This window comes from Amblyomma maculatum, chromosome 7 (genome assembly GCF_055883805.1).
Source record: "Amblyomma maculatum isolate TAMU_Amacu chromosome 7, ASM5588380v1, whole genome shotgun sequence".
Lineage (NCBI taxonomy): Eukaryota > Metazoa > Arthropoda > Arachnida > Ixodida > Ixodidae > Amblyomma > Amblyomma maculatum.
In genome coordinates, this window is record NC_139350.1 from 108,442,062 (window position 1) to 108,466,717 (window position 24,656).

The following is a 24,656-nucleotide window of genomic DNA, read 5'->3' on the forward strand; positions in this document are numbered from 1 at the left end:
AGGTGGGCTGGTTCAATAGAACCGGGAGATTCCCCACGTAGCAGAGTAACCGGGCGCGGAGACGGATTGTAGATGAGTAGCTTCGTGAAGCCACCGTGAACATCGAGAACAGCAGAGGGCAGCGGCAGGTGCTTGCGATGGATGAAGGATGCAGACGGCGTAAATAGAACACTAACGGCTGACACGGCAGGACACGAAAGAGGTACAAGGGCACAAGCCTCTGGAGCTACGTCGACATCTGCAGCGATGGTCAGCTTTTGAGGACACATTGAACGGTTGTCGTCGGGTAGTGCGTCGCACAGTGCAGAAAATTCCACTTCAGCTCGGGCGCAATCGATCACGGCGTTATTTTTAGACAAGAAGTTCCATCCAAGGATCACGTCGTGAGAACAAGACGACAAAACTACGAACTCGACACTGTACGAAAGACCTTCAATGACGACACGCGCTGTACATGCTGCTAAAGGTGCAATCCTCTCGTCGCTGGAAGTGCGGAGCGACAAACCGTTAAATGGCGTTGTAACTTTTCGTAATCGTCGGCAAAGTTGCTCATGAATCACAGACACTGCAGCACCCGTATCGACCAGCGCATATACATCATCGATAGAGATTACTATAACGTTCATGGGCAAAATATGAGGCCTTGAGCTTTTCGCAGAGCACGCAGTTCTCGCCTCATGAACCGCGGAACTTAGTTTCCCTCATCAGCAGGGGGTGGTCGCCGGCGCATTGGTGACAGTGACCTGCGACGTGGAGAAGGAGAACGATGGGTCGTATACGAACGCTGTTCGGCGGCGTATGCAGGCGAAGAAGGAGCAGAACGAAGCAGCGGTGGGGAGTAATCAGAAGACGAAGGCTCGGCCATGCGACGACAACATCGACGGGCCACATGTCCAGCGAAACCACAGTAGTAACAAATTGGCCGATTGTCCGAAGTGAGCCACGGGTTATAATTGCGCGCAGTCTCAGGATGAAGCGGAGCCGTTTGAGGAAGCGGTGCATGGCGTAGGACAGGCTGCATGGGTGGTAACGGCTCAGGCGGAGGCCGCGCAGCCACTGCCGCGTAGGTCAAAGGGGCTGGGACAGAAGGTTGGCTGTATTGTACTGGTGCTCCGACGTATGTCAAGGGAGCGACAGCAGGAGCTTCAGGAAGCGTGGGAAGTGCTTCTGCGACTTGTTCGCGGATGACTTGTTGCAACTTTGGCACCAAAGGAGAGGAAGCGTCAGGACGATGGGGAACGAGGGACAGTTGACGGGCAACTTCTTCTCGAATGAACTGCTTGATTTGTTGCAGCAAGGGGGACTGTTCTGCGTCAGCTGTTAAAGCTGCAAGAGGCTCTTGGTGTGAGAGCGAAAAACGAGTGATTTGACGGCGCTTGCGTAATTCCTCAAAGTTCTGGCATGCATTGATTACGTCGACCACGGTTGCTGGGTTTCTGGCCAGAAGCATCTGGAACGCGTCATCGTCGATTCCTTGTAAAATATGACCAACCTTGGCATGTTCTGTCATTGAAGCGTCCACGCGCTTGCACAGGTCTACAACATCTTCAATATAACTTGTAAAATTTTCACCGGGTAGCTGTGCATGGCCGCGTAAGCGTTGCTCAGCGCGCAGCTTGCGTACTGCAGGCCTGCCGAAGATATCGGAAAAAGTGGTCTGGAAAGCAGACCACGAAGAGATATCGGCCTCGTAGTTGTGGAACCACAGGTTGGCAACGTCCGTTAGGTAGAATATCACGTTATTTAATTTGAGACCGTCGTCCCATTTGTTGTGCGTACTGACCCGCTCATATGAGGACAGCCAATTTTCCACGTCGTGGTCGCCGGTTCCGCTGAATATAGGAGGGTCCCGTTGGCGCAAAGCTCCAGCGCAGAAGACGGGGGACGAGGAGGCGGTTGGACTAGGAGTGGTAGCATCGGTCATGGCTGTTGTCGGTAGTGTGCGGCTGCGAAGCTCCAGGGCGGACGGAAATCCTCACCTCCACCAAGTGAAATGGGTTCTACTGAGGGTTCAACAGGGACCATAAGTTGCACGGCGAACAGCACAGGAACACAGTCCGTCTAGGCACAAACCAGTGAGCTCGAGCAGCACAGCGGCACTTCGTTGTTCTCTTCGTGTTTCGTGACATCCGCGCTTCGTTCACTACAATATATATATATATATACGACGGCCGTACTGAAGCAGCTGCGGCGCGCGCCGTCGCTCGACTACGGCCATGAGGCGCCACAGGGAGCGCAGAGCGGTTCCTTCTCGAAACGGACCAACTCGTCGCGGTTCCTGCGTCGGCCGGTAAAACGTTTCCTTTCGGAGCGGTGGCCCCGCCCCGTCACGTAGCGAAAAACGCGGAGCCGCCTGCGGAAGTTTTGGGGGTCAGGCCGGACGGGACGTGGCAACCAATTAGGAGCGGCGAAAGGAACAAGTTCGTGAACGGAACCGTCGCTTGATCTGGCCCCACTGCAATAGCAGAACATCCTTTACGTAATGAAACGTCATTTTGACGTCATCATTAAATGTTAATACATGACGTATTTCCCGCCACACAACGTCAGCCAATCAGATTTCAGGAGTCGGCTCTTGAGAGTAGGCAGTTCCTTTCAGCCCATTCGTAATACAATTGTCAGTGCTTCCCTTTCTAACATATATACCTCTGTTTTCCCTCCACAATTACTTATAAATACCATACTGACACCATGAATAGCGTTGCTAAAAATCAGTTTTCACCTTGATATAATTTTTACGTCACCGCAAAAAGCCGTTTCAACAAACCGCAATTTCGCGCCACAAATTTGAAACACGTGACTTTTCTGACAACCAGTCAGAGAAACAACATGGCGCCGAACGGCGGTCATATGTGTCGAAGATAGGGCCCCAGGCTTCACTTGCTGGGATGCGTCTCCAGATCACGACTTGCAAAAGGTATGGCTCAAAGTATACGTGGCAGCAACTGCCGCTACCATTTAGCTGCTCTCGTTTACCGCGAGTTCGCATGATTGTTATTGCTATAGTGATGGCGGTCATTTTCTTTTTTTTTTTTTTACTAGTGCAAGATTTTTTCTCTGCGAGTTATGGATTTACGCCTTAATTCGGACCACGCCAGTTTTGTTTTCTCCCAACCATATTACTGAATAATGCCGTTTAGTGTAATGAGGTAGGGATTGAAACTGTCAACTATTTAAAACTATCTGTAGAGCAATATCCTTTGTAGCGAGCCTTACCGCGCTCAGCAGTGCGGTTTGCAACTGCAACTATTGTAGCAGAAACAAGGAAGAGCTTCCAACTTTATTTTGTCTAAAATAACCCAGCCCTACAAAACGTATGCATCACATTTTCTCCATGCCTATTGCTCGGTACATTCTACTACTTCCTTGAATTGCTGCTGGCAAATAATGTTTATTGTTTGCATAACGGCAAAAAAAACAACAACATAAAATCCCCATACATCACAGCTCAACACTGATGGCATTTGTGTTCTTTCAGGTGTTAACTGACTGCACTCCCCTAAATTTGGACTTTGCAAAATATGTTAGGCAGCTATAAAAAAAAATACATTCATAATTAGACAGCCCGTATGTTTTTGCTAATTTGCACAAAACAATTTCGTGCAGAATTTCGTTAGTGTCGAATATCGCAATAGAATGCAGTGCTATTAGTTTTTCTCATTCAAAATCTTCACAAGCAAAGAAAGCCATAAACCTCGTCCCCCCCCCCCCCCCCCCCCTAAAACAAAAAAAAAAAAAAAGCTCTTCTGAAGTGCTAGAAACTGGTACAGAGTCCCAATAGGCGCGGATAGTTGGTGACTGTCTCACTACTGAGCTCATCGAGATCATCGACAACAAATTTTTTTTTTTGAAATACTTCGATTCCGTCAAGAATCACGGAAAGAAAAATAAAAAAAAATTGCGTCATTGGAGAGGAGAATGACTTTGCTGCATAAACTGCGCATTGCTCAAAGCACTGCTCGAATACGCGTCCACAAAGGAACTTGGCAATGCGTCTGGGTATAAGGCAGAACTCTGCGATTTGACTTCGCAGACAGCAGTATCTGTTATATATTGATTTTCACGAACTAGAACCGCGACATGACAGCAACAGGAGCTACATATCTGAGGAGGATCAGGGCGCACGGAATCACGTCGCTAACCTGTAACGTTTCGCCAGCAAATTCACGTGGTTGGGGGTTTTAGCCAGTAACATATGAATATGGAATCTGCTATATAGGGCTGTTTACTCGCTAATGAGATACATCAGCGTCTTAACGTCCAGACAGAAGATGGGAACAGTAGTGCGCGCGCTGTAATGGGAATTGTGAAGCTCCATCGGAGCGCAGTGTTTATTAGGCATCAGTCCTATATTAAAAAAAAAAAAAGGAAACAACATTAATCGACTTCGTGTATACGTAGTACGTACAACGTACTATACGGAACGACAATGATCACAACCAAGCACCGGGCGAAGTAGCAAGTTGAGCCTTGCCCGTGCTGGACTCGAAAATATCCTGCGGCGCCTGATACAGCGTAATGACATCGCAGACATCTTTTACATCAGGAAGCAATATAAATATTTTTTTGCACTTTCATGGACGCGTATTGAAGCAGTGTGTAAAGGAATGCGTCGGAGCAGCACCGAAGGTTTTGCCATTTGTAGCTACGCTGGTGCAACCATTCGTAAGAAGTTTTGACAGTGCAGGATCGCTTCACAAAGTAAAATTGGAATGTAGGCAGCGTGGACAAGTCAATCGTCGATTATTCCCTCATTTTTTGCTCTGAATGCGAACAAATAACGTGGAAGCCACAGCACAAAGGAGACGCAACTAACTCGACGGCAGCAGCCGTAAGCGCAGCCGACTCACTCGACCCTTCAACATATGGCGTCGCGCTGCGATAGCCGGAGCCATAGAGCTAATACACAAACTCTAGAGGGAAAGCTGCCCGTTCAGCCAATGCATTCGAGTGGTGACCACGTGATTGCCGCCATCGTTATACTATTTAAAGGTTGCCAGATGATTTTACATGTCAAATCTGTCACATGAAGATGGTTTGAAGCTGGCAACGCAGATCGTGGGAAGATGGCGGCGTGCAGTTAACCGGCGGCTACTGTGGCTACTGTAGAGTAGGTGCTGTAAACAACGGCAGTATCGTTGCGTCTGGAGCATTTCTGGTGGTATGTTGCGTTGTGTACCTACTGTAACATCACATAGGTGTCCTGCTTCTTCTGAGTTTTTATCGTAAGGCCGGTTATCCCTGCGGTTGTTACGCGCTTTACATGCATTTCGTCCGTCGAGCACACATGCATCTGCTCTGTGCCCGATCACCTGAAAACACGTCACAAATTTGCTTTGTCGCAAGACAACAACCACAGTATATTAAAAAAAAAAAAAAAAAACTGACGAATTCCACAGCAACGGCTCTTCTTGGTCTTTCGGGGATGGCTAGTGCTGCATGCAGTAAATGTCAAAGGGTGATCGCGTGTGTTTACTGTTGATCTATATGTCTGCTCGCAAACAGGGTTTTCAATCGTTCTACATCGTTACTTTACGACCAAGAAGGTGCCTGAAAGATCATATAATAGGCTTGAAACTTGAAAACAATGTATAGAAATTCCCTACAGTTGTGTTATCTGCAGCAATTTTTAAAACGCTTGTTAAAGCCTTTGTTCATTTTTGACGCAGTGAGCAGAAACTGCGCTGACCACAGTGGTGAGTTTGGTGATGGCGGTGAACCAGTGGGAAGCGCGTTTCCCTGCTCAGCTTACCCTCTAAAGTTTGTGTATTAACTCTGTGGCAGGAGCCGATCGCGGCGGCCACGCGTCGCGTAGCGCGGTTCGCTGAAGTTGCGATAGATGGCAGCAATTTTCATAATCTGCCACGTAAGCACGATGCGGTGGCGTTTCTGTCGCCAGGCTAGGCGGACTGGGGTTGAAAATTAGATTCAGCGTCGTAAGGAACACATGGTACAGGAATATTTTAAACCAGTTTTTTTATTTAACGAGCAATCTATGATGCCATTATTCGGCACAGAGCAACCATAAACATCCTAGAACAGATCGTGAAAATATGAAATCTCATTACCGAGGCGAAGTATTTTTAAAACACCGCGAAACGTATGGGGGGTACGAGTTAGGAGGGTGACCAATATAAATGCATGTAAACACAACTTACCGCAACATTTTTCCCATTTCGCAGAGCACCAGAAGTGGCGGCCGGTCGTTGAACGTTGGCGAGCGCTTTGAAGAACTGTGTAACAAAGTATACGCTGCTTGAGTGAGTGAGAAGACTTTATTTACACCGACATGGGCCTCGGGGCAGGGGCTCAGCCAGGGGGAGGGTCTCCTTGCCGGCTTTCCTGCGCCGTGGCCGCAGAGAAGGTCTTCGAGTAAGCCTCCTCCGCTGCTTATACGCTGCTTCACTGCAGAGGCAAACTACTTTTAAAACGCATCATTGTCAAGAATCTGAGTTAGAAATGCACTGAGGTAGCGTGGCCCATACAAAATATTTGTAAAGAACGGTTCGCAAAGAAGCTAACTTAATTTGCGCCTGCGAAAGCAGTCGTTTGTTAAGAGCTGGTGCATTCTTTTAAGAGCATGAATATATATATATATGTGTGCAACAAGATTTCGCGCATGACATCTCTGTAAAGCATATTTATCAATCAATATGTGCTGCGCGTTCCCAGACAAACAAATATCCCCCCCCCCCCCCCCCCCCCCCCCCCGTCTAGGAGGCTAGTCGCTCAAGCGGCTTTTTTCTTTCTTTTTTTTTTTTTTTGTGAACGCCTTGTACCACGCCCCGACATCATGTTGCATGATGGCGGAAGTAAAGAAAAAACCATTCCAAGTGCTGGCGACGCGCATGAGTCGCGTAACGTAGTGTAATGATGCCGTCGAGACACGGTTCATTTCGTAAATTGAGAGAATAGAACACAAAATAACGGGCATGCCGTCATTCCGTTCTGAAAACATCGATCGTGGCTAAGTAGAGGCGGGAAGTATTAAAATGAATCCATGAAGTGCGTCGCGATACAGGCATGTGGTGAGCAAATCCTAAGCAAACATTCTGAGAGACTCTATATTCCGACGTACATGCACGCGTTGAATGGTCTGCGCAGTACGGAAAAAAAAAAAAAAGACGAGCTAGAAACCGCAACAGCAAGCGCAGAACGATATATGAGAGCCATATAGCGACCCCCCCCCCCCCCCCCAACCACGGAAAAAAAGAAAATAAACGAAAAAAATAGTTAACTAGCATATATGCCCGTTGATGACCTTGCACGCAACCACCTGATTCAAAAGAATTGTATGCCTCCAAGGACCTGTACGCTTGGACGGTCTCTGCGGTGAAGCGACTCGGAGAAAAATTCAAATGCACTACAATGTTTGCCCCAATGGTGGTAGAGCGCATGCGTCAGTCTGGAGGACTTCCCAATGTGTTTCAGGCATAGCAAATGGGTCCGGGTGCACAACGCCGTCAATTTACAGCTTCTCATTGTAGTGCTGTTTATCCGATTCCAACAAGTTTTTCGCGTAGTCCGACGTTGCTGCAGCGCACACTACGTTCCCTTGCAAGTACTGCAAGTCTGACGATTAACGGGACTGTTTACAACACGATAAAATTACCGCACACAGTTGCAGATGACCACCGGCGCCGTCGCTAGCAGACGCTCCGGAGCTGGAGGCGGCCGCGATGGGTAGCTTCGCCGTTGTCTGTTGCAATGCGCGATTTTCGTCCGGTCGTAAGTCATTTGACAACTGCTTTTTAAATGTAATTTTGTGTAGGATGTATCAATTGAGCGACAGTATTATAAAGCTAATTTATCCCATGCGGCAGCATATCAGACTGTAAACAAAACTGCGCGATTCGCTACATGAGCATTTTTGCGGTGTCCGGATTCACAGCATAGATTATTCGCGAGTTTCAAAACTAGACTGCCTCCGCAATGACGCGGCATACTTTGTCATCATCATCATCATCATCATCATCATCAGCCTGATTATACCCACTGCAGGGCGAAGGCCTCTCCCATATTTCTCCACTTAACCCGGTTCTGTGCTAGCTGCATCCACTTGACCCCTGCGAACTTCTTAATCTCATCCGCTCACCTAACTTTCTGCCGCCCCCTGCTACGCTTTCCTTCCCTTGGAATCCAGTTTGTTACCCTCAGCGACCATCGGTTATCCTCTCTACGCACTACATGTCCTGCCCATGTCCATTTCTTCTTCTTAATTTCCACTAGAATGTCGGTAACTTGAGTTATTTCTCTGACCCACTCTGCACGCTTTCTATCTCTTAATGTTACCCCTACCATTTTTCGTTCCATAGCCCTCTGGGTTGTCCTCAACTTAAGTAGAACTCTCTTGGTTAGCCTCCACGTTTCAGCCCCATAGGTGAGTACAGGCAAGATGCAACTGTTGTATACTTTCCTCTTGAGCGATACCGGTAAGCTGCTAGTCATAATCTGCGAGTGCCTGCCAAATGCGCTCCATCCCAATCTTATTCTTCTTGTTATTTCCTTTTCATGGTCCGGATCTGCCGTTACTACCTGTCCTAAGTAGACATATTCGCCTACTACTTCCAGTATTTCGCTACCTAATGTAAACTGCTTTGTCATACAGTTTTTCAAAGCGCTGACCAACGTTTAACGACCGGCCACCCCTTCTGGTGCTCTGCGAAACGAGAAAAATGTTACGGTAAGCTGTGTTTACACATGTGTTTTTATGGGTCGCCCTCCCAACCCGCACCCCCATATGTTTCGCGGTATTTTAAAGATACTTCGACTCGGTAATGATATTCCGTACTTTCACGCTCTGTTCTAGTATGCTCACGGTTATTCTGCGCCGAATAATGACATCATAGGTGCCCCATGAAATGAGAAAACTGCTTTGAAATATTTCGGTTCCATGCATTTCTAGGGGCGCGAACCCTACTTTTCACACCCAGTTGCCCCAGTCGGCTGCGGCGCCGCGAGCGCCCCCGTTGTTGGTCTATAAACACTGAGTACAATGCAACATTTCTAAACAAAGTAACTTATGTGTTGCGACGAGACGCGCACCTTTCAGGTGTCCACCCCGGTAAGCTTTCCGCTGGGGCATACAAAGTCACTAAAGGATACCATATACCCTGCACTTTTTGAGTCTGGCAACTGTGTTGGCTAATTTCCCAAGAATCATTGCGCGCAAGAGAGAGGAGGCAGCGGCGTCAGAGAAGGTTGGCTGGCGGAGGCTGCGCGCGCTCTCTCCTAGTTTTCTTTTTCCTCCATTGGGCATTGCGAACAGCCTCCGCAAGCCAACCTTCTCTGATGCCGCTGCTTTCTCTCTCTTGGACGCAATTTTTCTTGGGAAATTAGCCAACATTGTTGCCAGACTCAAAAAGAGCAGGTTACATGGTATCCTTTTAGTGGCCTTGTATGCCCCAGCAGAAAGGTACCGTATTGGACAACCGAAAGTTGAGTGGGCCGAAGAGATCGCCGACAGGACGCAACTGGCGGCCATCTGGCGTGGCCAACAATCCAACTGAACCCTCAGCTCTAGAAACCGATGAAAAAAGTTTTCCCATTCATCCATCCATCCTCTATGATAATGGTGACAGTAGCGACGACGATTACATCTGCAACAACGTTACTAGAACAAACTCAGTTTCACAGCTCCCCATACCGCCCAGCGGATGAGTGTCCCAAGTGGCGGTAGCGAGAACTAACGGCGCTGCAGTCAACTCTTAAGGCTGCTGTACGGTCACTATTTGGGCGCTGCGCCCATCCGCTCGAGGGCGCATCCGCCAGGTCCTAACTAAGCCTTAGTCCTAACAATGGGGCGGACGGAAGCATGCGTCCTCCACCCGGCTGCCGCATAGAGTTGGTCAACTTCAACTTTTGTCGCATGCGTTCTCGGAAGCGATTCGCAATCTCCTCCTACTTTTTCAAAGATGGCCGCCGACCGAGCGTAGGCGAAAGAAGGCCTAGGCGGACGGTGCCTGTCGATGAAAGATAGACTTCATGTCGCTATTGCTCGTTTATTACGATTATTCAAAGCGACTTGGAAGTTTGCCTTGCCATGTGCACAAGCATCGAGTGACAGTTCCCCCAGTTGAGTTGGCCTGTACCGAGTTGACAAGTGGCCGACAAACCTACGGAAGATGTACTACCGCTACATAGTTGCAGTGCCTTGAAGTGTTTATTTGGTTTCACGGACAGTTTCATAGCAGCGACAATTAGTGGGAGCGAAGCGAAAGTGATACGTTCGGAACGATTGCTGTTTTGCCAAGTTGGTGAAATCGCCTGCAAGTATCTATTACGAGCGAAAAGCTCACTGCGTACGCTTTGTTTTCCGAACGTTGATATGAATTGGGAGCTTTGCTAGTCGCATTCATTCGTCTATGTGCAGCGATCGTGAGCATAAGATGTTGTTCGTGTTACGTGCCGATCACTGATATCAATCGTGTTTCGTGTATGTGCTGTGCTTCAGAACTGCCGTGGGTGTGAAGTGTCCTTTCTGAAAACTGTGTTTTACGCGCGCGAAACAATTTTAGCTGTACGGAGAAGCGTCGGGAAGTCGGCACCAAGCTGCTGCTTGATGCTTCGTGAAGTATGTTTGCGATGGTTGCTTGTTATCGTTGCTTCGTGTGATGTCTTGACTGATGCGTTTATTGGGATTAATCGTTGTACTCCGAATGCTCTCATTACAACCGTGCGCGGACGGCATTGTTGTTAGTATTCTTGAGTTGTGGGCACACAACCACGGCGGGCTCGTAACCAAGTTTTAGTGCCGAGAAAAAAAAGACACATTCTTGTTCTGTGAATGGTACGATTACCGTAGAAATGGCTGAGAAAGCTAAGAAGGTCTATGCGATGTTTTTGGACAAGTGTAGTAGATTGGGCAGTGTTATACGCCATGCGCAGCGCCTATAGGGGCGCCACTGAAAGCCGCGTAGCGGCGGCCATTGGAACCCGAGGCGGGCCCCATGCGGCAAGCGGGGCCGTGGTGCGCGCGAGCGATCAGCCGTTTGTGCGCGTCTCGCGGGCTCTTCCGCAGTGAAAGCATGCGCAAGGGGATCGCACTGTATAATAGTGCATATGTGTTCGATATCACGGCCGTCTGGGACTACATCGCCTCCATATGCATCAAGTGTCTGCTGAAGACTAGCGTCAACAAGGTTGCGTACGAAGTGGAGCTCATTTTGAGTTCCCCGCTTTCATTACATCGCCTCGCCAATTCGTTCATTCCTTCACCTATGAAACAATGTTCTTTCTTTGCTTAATGATACACGTTTGCTTCGTTTACATGCAATATATCGCTACAGTAAACTAGGCAGCATCGTCGAAACTGCGAGTGGTTTCGTACCAGTGCGACCGCAGGAAAAGCCAGCGAGCCTGCAAACCAGCATTCTGAGCATCACAAAAATAGCGCATATTGTGCTCCTGTAGAAAGAGTTCAGATTTTTCATGCTTGTGCTTTATCATGGCCTGTACAGCATGGATTTCTCGTCCGTCGTCAAAAAGGCAGAGCGGGTAGATACATTCAAGGGGGAGTGAGATATCAGCAGAGGAATTATCTGAAAAGCTGCATCACAGGTTAGTCAAGGGCATATTACAGTTAAATTTTATATCCTATTTATTATTGTAGTATCATCTTATCATACTATATACTGTGTGTGTGTGTGTGTCTGTGTCTGTGTCTGTGTGTGTGTGTGTGTGTGTGTGTGTGTGTGTGTGTGTGTGTGTGTGTGTGTGTGTGTGTGTGTGTGTGTGTGTGTGTGTGTGTGTGTGTGTGTGTGTGTGTGTGTGTGTGTGTGTGCGTGCGTGCGTGCGTGCGTGCGCGCGTGCGCGCGCGCGCGCGCGTAAGCCCGGAAAGAAAAGAACGAAAGCAACACAAATTGCGAACGTACGGAATCGGCGCTCACACTACATTCCCGCGCAGCTGCCCTTTTGACTGAGCTACGAGCCTCTCTCAAAGAAAAAAACAAGGTAAAAAACCACGAAACACGGGCCTACAAAAATATTCTCCCGACCTGCGGCCACATAGCACACGTAGTTATCACAAGTGGCGTACGATATTGGTTCCTGTAAAATTTTGCTCAACAATGTAACGAATTTCTGAGGCGGGCAACTGGTATGATCAGAGCTAGAAGCCAATCTGGTTAGGCATATTCAGGAGAAAAATGGGCAACATATATACCATACGACCATCTCCGAGGGCGATGCTCCGAGCTATCTAACGAGTCTAGGAATTCCTCTATTACACATGTGATTACAGATATTGATCGCAAATAGACGTGTTCCTCCTCCTACATAAGAAAATGAAAAAAATTATGCCGTGACCAGGATTCGAACCTGGGTTATTGCGGCCACAACGCAAGGTACTAACCACTATACGATCACGGCACCAAAGAATAAAAACTGGTTCTTCAGATTGCATTGACTGGTTGTTGCTATTGGCCTCGGATGGATGGATGGATGGATGGATGGATGGATGGATGGATGGATGGATGGATGGATGGATGGATGGATGGATGGATGGATGGATGGATGGATGGATGGATGGATGGATGGATGGATGGATGGATGGATGGATGGATGGATGGATGGACGGACGGACGGACGGACGGACGGACGGACGGACGGACGGACGGACGGACGGACGGACGGACGGACGGACGGACGGACGGACGGACGGACGGATGGATGGAATATAGGAGCGTCCCCTTTGAAACGGGGTGGTAGCAGTAGCTATCATGCTCATTTTTCTCCATATATCTTAATTATTGATTTAGAATTGTTAACTAAACCATCATTCTATTTATTAAATTTTGCTCCTACATTACTAACATTATGTCACTTCTCTGCTGTTAAGCCGCCAATCTTCCAGCCGTTTTTTGCTGGTTTCCACCGCTGGTTTATTCACCCGGCCACTGTTATCTCTAAACCACAGAGCTTCAGGAACAGTGATTGCGCCTGCATCAACTTCCGGATGGATACCATTGCATTCGATTATAATATGGTCAATTGTTTCACTGGAGTTTCCACATACAGCACATGCGTCATCTCCATTGTTAAACTTCTTTTTGTAGCTGCGTGTTCTAAGGCACCCTGATCTAGCTTCAAAAAGTAGGGCACTGCCTCTTGAGTTATCAAAGAAATCTTCCTTCCTGATCTGCATTTTCCACTTTCGGTATAATTCCACACTCTGTTTTTTTTTTCCATCGAATTTATCCAATTTTTACCTTCTGTGTTTTTCACCTGTTGCTTAATGCTCTTTATTTCTCCGCCCTTGTTACTAGCATACTTACTAGTTAGTTTCCTAGTTCTTTTCCTCCATTGTGAGTCAACGCTTTTTAGGTACAGGTATTTAAATACCTTAGCCGCCCATCTGTTACTGTCAAATTTCCTCAGGCGTTCCTCATATAATATTTTACTCTGAGCTTCCCGTACTTCGAAAGATGCCTAGCCCATATCTCCCTGTACCGCCTCATTTGTAGTTTTGCCGTGGGCACCTAGTGCTAATCGTCCAACGGATCTCTGATTTGTTTCTAATGTCGACTGTACCTCTGATTTCAGGCACAAAACCGCATTTCCAAAAGTAAGTCCGGGCACCATAATTCCTTTCCAAATACCCCTCAATACCTCATACCTATTGTATCCCCACAATGCCTTATGCTTCATTATCCTGGCATTCCTTCGCCCTTTGGCCTTAAGTGATTGCTCATGCTTTCCAATGTATGCCAATCCTTCGTTTACCTATACCCCCAAATATTTATATTCTGCTACTCTAGGTATTTCAAGGCCTTGTAATTTAAGACCCTGATCAGTTGAGCCGTTGAAAATCATCAGACCCGACTTAACTGCGCTGAAACTGAAGCCTAGAGCGTCCCCTTCGTCTCCGCAATACCTAACTAGAGTTTGCAATTCTTCCAGACTCTCAGCTAGCAGCACAATATCGTCTGCATACATCAAACCGGGGAGGCGCTGCTCTACCGCCTTTCCACCTAATCTATATGACAGGTTAAAACCTAGGTTACTGTCTTGTATCCTCCGTTCCAGGTTTATCATATAAAGCATGAACAGCACCGGTGATAGAGGACAGCCTTGTCTTAATCCTTTGCATACTTTGACATCATCCGTACTTCTTATCCCTTCCCACGTAATTTCTACTTTGTTATCCCGGTATATTTCCTGTAGGAACTCTATTATCTCATAACCGATACCTTCTTTTAATATGTTCCACAGGAGTTCCCTGCTTACGTTGTCGTACGCCCCGTTTATGTCCAGGAAGGCCAAATACAAAGGTCTATTTTCCACTCTAGATATTTCGATGCATTGGATAAGCACGAACAGGCTATCATCTAAGCGCCTACCATTTCTAAAGCCGTTCTGAAGTTCTCCGTGTATCTTGTTACTTTCAACCCATGCTTGCACCTTTAATTTCACCGCCTGCATGGCTAACCTGTACATTACAGATGTAATGGTAATCGGCCTGTAGGATTTTATGTGCATCCTTTCTCCTTTCCCTTTATAAATCAAATTCATTTTACTCTGCCGCCAGCTGTCCGGAATTTGCTTATTCGTTATGACTGTTTCCAAAGCTTTTAACAACGTTTCCTTACTTTTTGGACCGAGTTCATTAATCAGCTTGATCGGAATTCCATCTATTCCTGTAGATGTGTTTTTAGGAATATTTTTTTTCAGTCTTTTTCCAGTTTAGATTGGTCAGTTCTAAGGTGCTTTGTATTCTGCTACCTTGTGTTGCTTCCTGATTTGCGGAGATTACCCTATCGTCGCTCTTAAATGACTCGGCTATAACTGATGTAATGTAGTTCACTGCGTTGTCTCCCTTTAAACAATTTCCCTCGTTATCTTGAATCCGATCTTGCTTTCTTTGATTCTTCTTCCCTAGCCAGCTGATATGGTTCCAGAATTTTCTTGCTCCGCCTCTAGAGGCATCGTGTATATCAGCCATCCAGCGATCGGTGGACGGTCTTATTTTACTTTGGACGAGGGCCTGCACTTGAAGTTTCCTTTGTCGATATGACTCCCATTTTTGGTCGATTTCCTCCTGAGAAGCCTGTGCTTTCTTTGCCATTCGGTGTTCCCTTGAAGCAGCCCGTCGTTGTTCAATAGCTTCCCTGATTTCCTTATTCCACCAGCTCCGTGGCTTCCTCTTTCCATTCCAGCGGTTTGCTACTTTAACCTCCTGAATTTTACTCCTTATAAGTAGTTCTACCTGTTGATAATCCCAGTCTTCCGTGGGGCTTTTCTCTATTGCTTCCTCTATGTCTGCTGCTATCTGCGCTATTTGATCGTCGTTTAATTTTGCGTTTACGTTTTATCTAAGTTCCATTTCTCTTTTTATCAAGGGCCCCATCCGCAGACTAATACGTTTATGATCACTTCCCAGTCTACACTCCCCTTCTTCGTCTATTCCCATTTTTGTGACCTTGCTATAAATTTCCTGCGACATTAGACAATAGTCAATGGTCGTCTGCCTGTTGCGGAATTCCCACGTGATTTGGCCTTCACAGATTGAGCAGAGTCGCCACCTTGCGGCTCAGTGGCGAAACCTACTCAGTGTCGATGCGTTTTCGCGTCGCGTGCCAGCCCGCAGTGATTTATGCGCGCACATGCGGCATGCACAGGAGTGCTTTTGTTTATTTCGCAGTTCCTGTGGGCTTTTGTTTACCTATATGCCTCTTAAAAAATGAATATGAACAGTCTATAACCCCACGCTTCATTAAAAATAAATATACTTGTCCGTATCGAGCATGTCATGCTTGGATAAGGACATCATCCATCGCGGTCTTCGGCGCTTGAGATCCTTTGACATGCAATGTCTGAAACGAAGTAGTACTGTCGTTACCGCCGTGTCAAAGCAAAACAGGTCGTTGCCGTCAATAAAAGTTAATGCAAACGCTCAGAAATCGCATATTCCAGTTTCTGTTTGGAATACCGCAGCTGCCAAAACATATGCCACCGCAGACTGCTTCATATAGCAGAATGCAGTTTGAACCGACCACTCTATGCCTGCCATGCCGTCTGTATTCTGTATGCACGATAGAGTTGTGTGAGTACTAAATTTGTTTTTTTTTGTTTGTTTTTTGCTTTTAAACCACTGTCGCGGTGTTTCAATGGTAAGGGTACTCGACTGCTGATTTCGAGAACGGGGGATTCAATCACAACTGTTTCGAAAGGCGTTTCTCTGCTGTGGGATTTGACTGCACAATAAACAATCCCACGTGGTAAATGTGGTACGTGTTAATAATGAAAAAAAAAACGACACCAAAACCAGCCTCTGCAATCATCCGTCTTAGCCGATGCCGCTTTCATGCGTTAAACCCGGGCCAATATGCATTTATTTTCTTTTCTTTTGTTGTTGAAGGATTCTGTGCATCCGTAAAAGTTTTAGTGAGCACATTTTGCTTTAAATAAATGCTCGAATGTTTGGGAAACGTATTCCCTGCACCTAATTGTTACCCTAAATATTACATAATACACGTAGATCAATGTACACAACTGGTAGCCTAGCTCCCTGCACCTAATTGTTACCCTAAATGTTACATAATACACGTAGATCAATGTGCACAACTGGTAGCCTAGCTATTATAATAATTATAATCCCTTTCCGTCCAAATGCTGTCTTCCGACAAAACTCGTCATTTCTGACAAGGGGAGTAAAACAGCTTCATGCGGGAATAAATATCAGTGTTTAGTTCGGGAATAAATACATTTTTATAGTCGCATGATAAGAGGACCTCCATTTCTTTTGGAATAGTTTTATATCCGGCATCTGTTTTGGAAGCAACCCTAATATTTTACTTCGCATAAGATTTAGTCACTGCTAAATAATTAGTGATAAAGAAATTTTCAGCCTGTAAAATTGCTTGCCAGAACATGACAGTGCCCATGCGCAGTTTATAACGATGTCTACGCAGCGAGTAATTCGTAGCTTGCACTTCAACGTTACTGAAAATTAATCGCTGATTATTGTATATTCTGTAAAGTGTGTAAAAGTTCTCTCACAGGTAAAATTTATTCGCGTTGCAAAACAAAATAATTACACTACTAATTTACCGTTATATAACATCACACACATCAGAAATCCCTTATACTTTCCTTGGTTTCAGGAAATCATTTACAGTTAGTGGCGCATGCCACTACACTATCACATTCTACACTATCACAGTAATACACTATCACATTCTATGACAGTGGCCGCAAAAAGCATCTCGGCAAATTCAATCCACTCATCACTCTACACGTGGGCAGTCAGATTTCCTGTGCGGCGAGGTTTCCTGTATACCCACTGAGCACAGAATATCTTGTAGCTGTCTTGATATATCTATATTGGTCACATACATCTTGAGCTATCAAAGACATCTTCGAGACGTCGCTTGGTGCTAGTCTAGAAGACATCATCGGCAAGATGTCTGGAATCTGTCTTGTGAAGAATTTTTACGTCTTCAGCTACACAAGACAGTTATTAGCCGGCTTACACCAGATGTCTTCTAGAGTTCTGCTTCAGAAGTCTACCATACTTCCTCACAAGACGTTTCAGGGTCACATATGCGCCTGTAGTGCAATATGTACACAATTTAACTGGACGACACTGTTCTGCATACTCTAAGTATAAATTGTCGAAGGTTTGTGCTAGCAATTTTTCAGCTTGCAAAACGCTGTATCCAAAGTGACTGCGCTTTTGAATTAAGCATGCAATCTGGGCTGTTTCCAGCATGCAGGACCAATATGGCACCAAGAAATGCTGCTTAGGCGATGGGTATCTGAACATAATGTACAAAAGCCGCTGACACCTTCATTTCTGCATCGTTTAGTTGGTGCAGCCCATAGCCACACAAGTGTTCGACCTCGCTGGGCGCAGTCCGCCGGAAGACTCCAAGCTCCGAGTGTTCACTACGACAAAGTAAGCTAGAGATGTATCCGTGTGGGATAAAAGCCAGTAGCTCGCACAGAGGAACGATTTGCTGCGCCGATGTTAATACGGAACGCCAGCTATGCACAATCCGCCATTCCCAAACTTCGCGCGCCGTGGCCTTTTTGCACCCCTCCTCTTTACAGCGATATAGAAAATAGTGCGCCAAAATAATTACGCAAGACGCAGGTTGTATTTACCGTTTTGAAACAAATACGTCATAAGTAACAGTTAAATTTTACTTGTATAGCTTGTTTTATGAAATATATTTCAGATTTCTATTGTTTTTAAAGTTATTGTATCAATGCGCTGCTCGGCCGCTGGCCATTTCGTCGTGTCTAGTCGTGTCTGCACGTTAGGCCGTTGGTTTGTGACTGCGTTGAAAATGTATCCCGCACAGCGGCTGCTACTTCTGGCTGCAAGGCAAGCTTCGCTGGCAGCAGAAGGCTACAGAACGGGCCGATCTCTCAACATACTGACGGACTCGAAGGAGACGTGCAGGAACTACACGAGGGGCAGGATCAGCAGAACAGCCCTTAAAATACTCAGCGGGGCAACCTCCGCCGAGGAGAAACCCAGGCATAACCTAATCTGGATCCCGGGCCACACGGGCATAGGGGGGAACGAAAGAGCAGACAGCCTAGCTCGAGGTTACGCATTCCGAGCAGGGCAGTCAAATGCTCCGGAGCTCCGCCTACAGGCTTGCGAGGGGGGATACGCAGAGATCTTGCACTTGCATAGGGGAGCTAGAATTAGATATCCACCACCACACAAAGCCCTAACAAAGGAGGAAGCGACCGGCTGGCGCAGATTACAGACCAACACCTTTCCTAACCTACACATACTTAATAAAATGTTCCCGACACAATACAGAGCCACCTGCCCTTGGTGCGATGCCACACCTACACTTTATCATATCACGTGGGAATGCGAACGCAACAAAGCATTCCACCAACACGAAGACCCGAGTGCGGAGCAATGGGAGAGTCGGCTCACCAGCGGCGAGCTCGCGACCCAAAGGGCCTTAGTGCAGCACGCGACTGATGCAGCACGACTCAGTGGAGCCTTGGAATAGGGGCCCACCCTTGCTGACGAGAAGTCTCAAGTCGCCAGCGCCAGGGAAGACGACGGAGACTTCACAACCGCGAAACCCTTAAAATATTCAATAAAGTTTTCACTCACTCACTCGCTGGGTGAGTAAGAAATTTGTTCTTCTAAATGAGTCACTTAATGGAGCAGTAAAGTGACTGAGTGTTTTCTTTTTCCGATAAAAATGCTGCAAGGACCGTTGTTTGCATCCGCCGGCGCAGGCTTGTATGGGCGATCAAGATAGCGCGCGCGGACCGTTTAAGTCAGTACGAAAGGCGGTGTTTTATGGCGCATTTGTAGTTTTGTGCATGCAGGAAGGTTTTGCGCTTGTAATTCCACTCGCTGCGTTTCGTGAACTGCCATTGGCGGCGGAACCTCGCGATGTAATTCTTCAAAATGAGCTTGGCGATCCGACGTCTTTCGTTGATTGCCGCTGGTTCTAACACTTTCCCAGGAAACACAACTGAGCACGAAAGTCTGCATGCTTAGTGTTGCCTTCACTCTGCAGCAAGATACAGAAAATACGCACCGTCGAGTGGAAGCCGTGCCATTGTTTATGGCAGCCTACAGAGCTCTATACGCGCTAAGTTATGCCGCGGTTGCGAAAAAGAAAAAGATCTCAATAAGCCGCCTTAGAGGGGAGGGTAAGGTGCATTCTGGCCACAGCGACTCTCCCAACTACTAGCAAAATACTCTAGGCCTGTTCACAGGCACAAGTTGAAACACATGGCGAGATAGAAACGGCGTACAAACATTCTGCAGTGATTTAACTTTAATAGTTCATAAAATGTTTACAGTCAGCCATTACATTGCCTCAACAATACTATAGTCCGTATATATTCAGTGATTAAGTGATTTTACATTTTCATATAGTCAGAAAGCACAATTTAGTTCTTTTTAAGTTCCTGAACTGCATGCTGTGTGATGTGCTAGTGCTCTATTTGCTTTGGTCCTCAGGTTTTCTTTTTTTTTTTTTTCGGAAATGGTTTAAGAAATTAAGCTTCAGTTCAATTGGTACAGAAAGAAGCCGAAAGCAAATCTTTCGGAGGGACCTCGTATAACGAAAAGCCTATTAATACACAAAAACATATCAATTTCATTTGCTTTCTTGCTTCAGGGCCAATAGACTCTTCCTGTCCAGAACTGGGAAAAGAAAAGAGAGTACTGAATCTTAACTTACTTTTAAAATGTGTAGAATGTAGCCATGTTATAATATGGGTTCAGTGCATGCCTTCTGGCTGTCCTCAACAACAAAGCTGTGACTCACGCAAACCTTTTGATAGCATATGGACTCCTCCCGAAGTAAAGGTGTTTGGCATCAAAGGTGAAATGCCTTCATTTAATTTAATGCTCTTTTTCACATTGTGCTGTTGTGTCTGCGTTTGGTGCTCTTGTTATTTTGTGTCTGCGCGAATTTTCATGTAAACAAAACACTTACCCAATAGCTCAAGCAAGTGAGCTATGCATTCTTTTTTTATTTTTTTGCTCTGGGTGCATGCTCACTGTTTAAAATATTGCTTTCATTTGTTCTAGGAAAAACTGGTGAGATGCATACATACATAGGTACCTACATATATACATGCATAGATACATACATAGGTAATGCATCCATACATAGATACATGATACATAGATTTATTTCTTCTCTACATATGTCGAATGTAACACTTGGCAAACTCAGAGGCAGAAACCTTACCCAGCATAGAAAGTGACTCTCAATAAAAAAAAGGAATGTATAAATCAGGAAAATGGTGGTTCTCTTCAGGTGTGTCTGTTGGTGAAGACAAGGAAATGTTTTTGCCTTCGAGGTCATCAAGGAGTTATTAATATACATATATTATACTCAGCACTATTTAGTGCTACTAGTACGTGTCTTGGTTAAACATATTTATATTGTGTACTCAGTACTCTCAACCTTATGTGACATATTTTGAGGTTAAATTCTTATCCTATAGTGGAATTTGTGCCAGTGTTTTGTAGTCAGTGATTTGCTTTATTAAACTTCACAAGAAATCTTTAAAGCATTGGAACACCTTGCAGGTTGCCACCACCTCCACGGCTGCCTAGCAACTATCCTTTTCCTGTCTGTGCTGCAAACACAACTTAGCGATGAGGGCCACAGGACTGACATCTCACTGGGCAGTTGCGGGCTACTGACAATACACAGGTATGGTTTGACTGTGCCAAAAACTTAGTTGCCAACAGTGGGACTTTTTCCTTCTGTTTGGGAGCTCATATATCTAAATCGTGCTTTTGATTTTAATCCTTGCAGGTGTGACATGGAAAGCCTTCAACACCAATGAAACTTAGTTTTGCCGACGTCACAAAAGAGTGGTTGGTGTTTGCCTTGTGACAAAGACCAAGTCCACATCTAAAGGCGCTGCACAGCCACCATGAACAGTGCCACAATAGCAAGCAGCTGTGATCAAGGCACCTTCTGTGCTCATTTACAACTCAAGTTTGAAGCTTTGTAATTTTGCAAAGGTAGGCCTCCAACAATTGACAGAGAGGAGCCTCCCAATCAATTGAGCCACAAAGGAATTCTCCCTTTCATGGCAGTAGGTGACAAAAAAGGGGCAGTGCAGCTGGTGTTCAGTACCGATAAAGAAAAAGCTGCCCAGCCTAGTTAGCTATGGACAAGGGCTGGAGTGGTACCAGTGTTGAGAACGATCTGATTGGCAGAAAAGCCTCCTTTGAGGGATATTCGCCCCTTCATTCTTAATTTGTTACTGACTGCAGTGGATCTGATAGCACCGGAAGTTTTCTTTCTTTTTTTTTCAATTTTCTCTGCCCTCTAGGGGTTGTACAGAATAACAGATGCACAACCCATGCCAGCTCCCTCATTTTACAATGCTTTCATGCCAGAATGTCGGCAGTGGTATTCAGACCTTGTTTTTTTTTTTTCAATGCCTTTTTTCCATGCATAATAACAGGCTATTTAGCATAACACAGTCACACACAAGACAGAGGACACCATCAGCACTTACAACTGTTCAGCGGAAAGCAGCCGATATACATAGCCTACTCAGGTGATGTGCACGGGTACAAGGCAACATGGAAACAGCACCAATTTTGTCAAACTATGCGTGATAAAATTTTCTTCAGTCTCATAAGAAAAGCCAATTTGCTGTTGCTGCTGACACAGCTGTAACTTGCTTTTTTATATGAAGGGCTTCTAGTGTTTCATGAGCCGTTACCCACAGTTTTCACAATTGGTGCAAACCCTACGGTGCAAGACAAGTTGCTCACCTTCATTGTTAATGTCTTTTGCATGTTCCCTAAGTTGGCCATTGACGCAGAATCCTGCCTGTGCAAAATAAGATTTTTCTACATGACAGTAGAATTTTATAGACGGTAGTGCACTTTACGAAATGCTGGCCATGTCTCTTCTGACAGCCGACCTGTTTGCTTTCGTAGCTTATGTGATGGCTTAGCTGAGCAAGCTTTCAGGGAGCAGAGGATACCATCTATACATTAAACAGGTTCGAGCTGTGTCAGTGACACTTCAGCTTTTTCTTTGAGGCTGAACAGATATTTCTCATACCTGCTTTGATAAGATTGGTGCTGTTTTCCTGTTGCCTTGTACATGTGAACATCAGCAGTGAAAGCTATGCATCGACTGCTTTCCCCTAAATAAACAGTTGTAGTAAGTACACGTGGTGTCTTCTTTCTTGTGTGTGTCTGTGTTATGCTAAATACCTTTTTTTATTTCTGAAAACCAACTATCTCAGCAGTTAACTTCCTTCTTTTTATACCAGCAGAGTGTGAAGAGCAGCACCATGTGCAACACTGAATTTTATTCTTTTTTTTGCTGTGCCTTCTGTACTCCTCGCAAGCTGTTTGCTGCACTACAAAAGGTAAGGACAGTTTTTGCCATCATGGCTGGTTCATGCTGCCCTTATCTTTTGTAGTGCTGCAAACAGCTTTTGAGATGGAATATAGTGGTTGGTATGTACAATGACAGGGATGCAAACCTTTTGCTCCTTCCTTTTTTTTTTCCTTATGGTGCCTTCTAGTGTTTCTTGTAGAGTGATGTATGACCCTTACCTGCTACCTTTTCCTTAGTGCTTTTTAGTTATGATAGTAGAATGTAACTATGACAGGCATGCAGCCATTGCATTTTTTTTTTCAGTGCATTCTAGTCATGCTAACAGGAACAGCAGCAGTGAAGCAGTCATTGCTTCTTTTTTTTGCAGTGTAGTTTTTTAATGGATTTGATGTCGTGCCTAATGCTCCAGCATTCAGTTGGTGACATGCATGCACATATAGTATTATGAAATTCAACACTGGTGATGATGGTCCTTTGTGAAAGCACCTTTTTCTGTATACTGAAGCTTTTTCATTCGAATTCGTTGCTTTGTTTTATTTTGTAGAAACATTATGCAGATAGTTCGTTTAACCACTCAACCAGTTTTGTACACTTTTGCATACCTATCCCTGTTTATTTCTAGTCATTTCCTGTTCTTGTTTGGAGTATGGATGTTTTCATTGTTTTGGTAAAGAGATCATTTTAAGCTTGGAGAGAACTGCATTATTATTTTGTCATTTTCATACAACTTGTAGTGTCTAGTTTCTGTGCTTTTAACTTCGTAGTGCATTATTGAAAAAAATCAAATATATGATTTACACATTTTGTTTCCTAGCACCTTTTGCAGTTATTGCCAAATCTCCCAAAGAGCACCCAACCATGGCTGTCCACCATGCAGTGTGGCATGTTTTGTAACAAAGAATGTGTACAGATCTCATTTACTGTTCGCAGTTTTAATGTCTGTGAGAATGAATGACAATGTGCATCATTCTTTACATGTCATGTGTTCATGAGTTGGCTCTTTCTGGTGTTTTCTTCCTTGGTACAATATTAGGCTTCAGAGAACCAAATTTTTTCATTTGCATACTGTTGCTTGTGGCTTTCCTTGCTTTTAACATACGTGAGATTGTTTAAGTTGCCTATTTGCAATGTATAATGTTGAGGAAATTAAAGAGTTCTGTAGTTTACTCATGTCATTTTCTAGCATTGGGTGCAGTTACTACCAAACTTTCTAAAGAGCACCTGATGGCCATTAACAGTGAAATGTGGCACGCTTTGTAATAAAAAACATACAGTTCTCATTACTAGACAATAGTTGTAGTGCGTGAGAATTAATGATTTACAATTGTACATCAGTTTAGCTTGCATCATAACTGAATGTGTGAAAGAGCACTGTGGGTGCGTGACGGCAATGCAGCTTTAGTTGTAGTAGCATCTGATGTGACTATATTGTATGTCTGGCAGTGGTGTTGAAAACCTCTGCAAATACATAAGCATTTGTGAGAAATAGCAGGGAATAAATAATTTAGAGCATTGCAGGAGATTCTAGAGCTCATTTTAGACATTCAGAATCTATTTTAATGATTTCTAGATGATGACTTGCAAGACGTCTTGCAGCTTAAAAAAGTGGGTGCATTAGCCGAGCTAGAAGGCAGCTACAAGATGTACCAAGACGTATAAAAACGTCTTTCATATCTTGTCAAAGCATCTTTTAAATGTCTATCACCTGTCTCGGGTGCCACTTCAGATGTCTATAAGGTGACTTGTTTATCTTGGGCAAGATGCCTTATAGCTATCTGCTAGACTGACTTACATTTAGTATGTTATTTGTCTTCCAGATTTCTAGGAGATATC

The 24,656-nt window shown here is 45.3% G+C and overlaps 2 long non-coding RNA genes and 1 other non-coding gene across 3 annotated transcripts in view; 2 read left to right on the forward strand and 1 right to left on the reverse strand.

The window, feature by feature from the left end:
• Window positions 1-2,822: 2,822 nt before the first annotated feature.
• The window catches only part of LOC146184310 (uncharacterized), a 40,488-nt gene continuing 18,654 nt past the window's right edge, over window positions 2,823-24,656 (forward strand). Inside the window, exon 1 of the long non-coding RNA XR_014708563.1 lies at window positions 2,823-2,917. This is a non-coding gene — a long non-coding RNA (uncharacterized LOC146184310). The remainder of the gene's footprint in view (window positions 2,918-24,656) is intronic.
• Window positions 12,298-12,369, reverse strand: TRNAH-GUG (transfer RNA histidin (anticodon GUG)). Its single transcript has one exon. It is a non-coding gene; the product is annotated as a tRNA-His (tRNA).
• Window positions 20,450-21,901, forward strand: LOC146184312 (uncharacterized). Its single transcript, XR_014708865.1, has 2 exons — window positions 20,450-21,161; window positions 21,267-21,901. It is a non-coding gene; the product is annotated as an uncharacterized LOC146184312 (long non-coding RNA).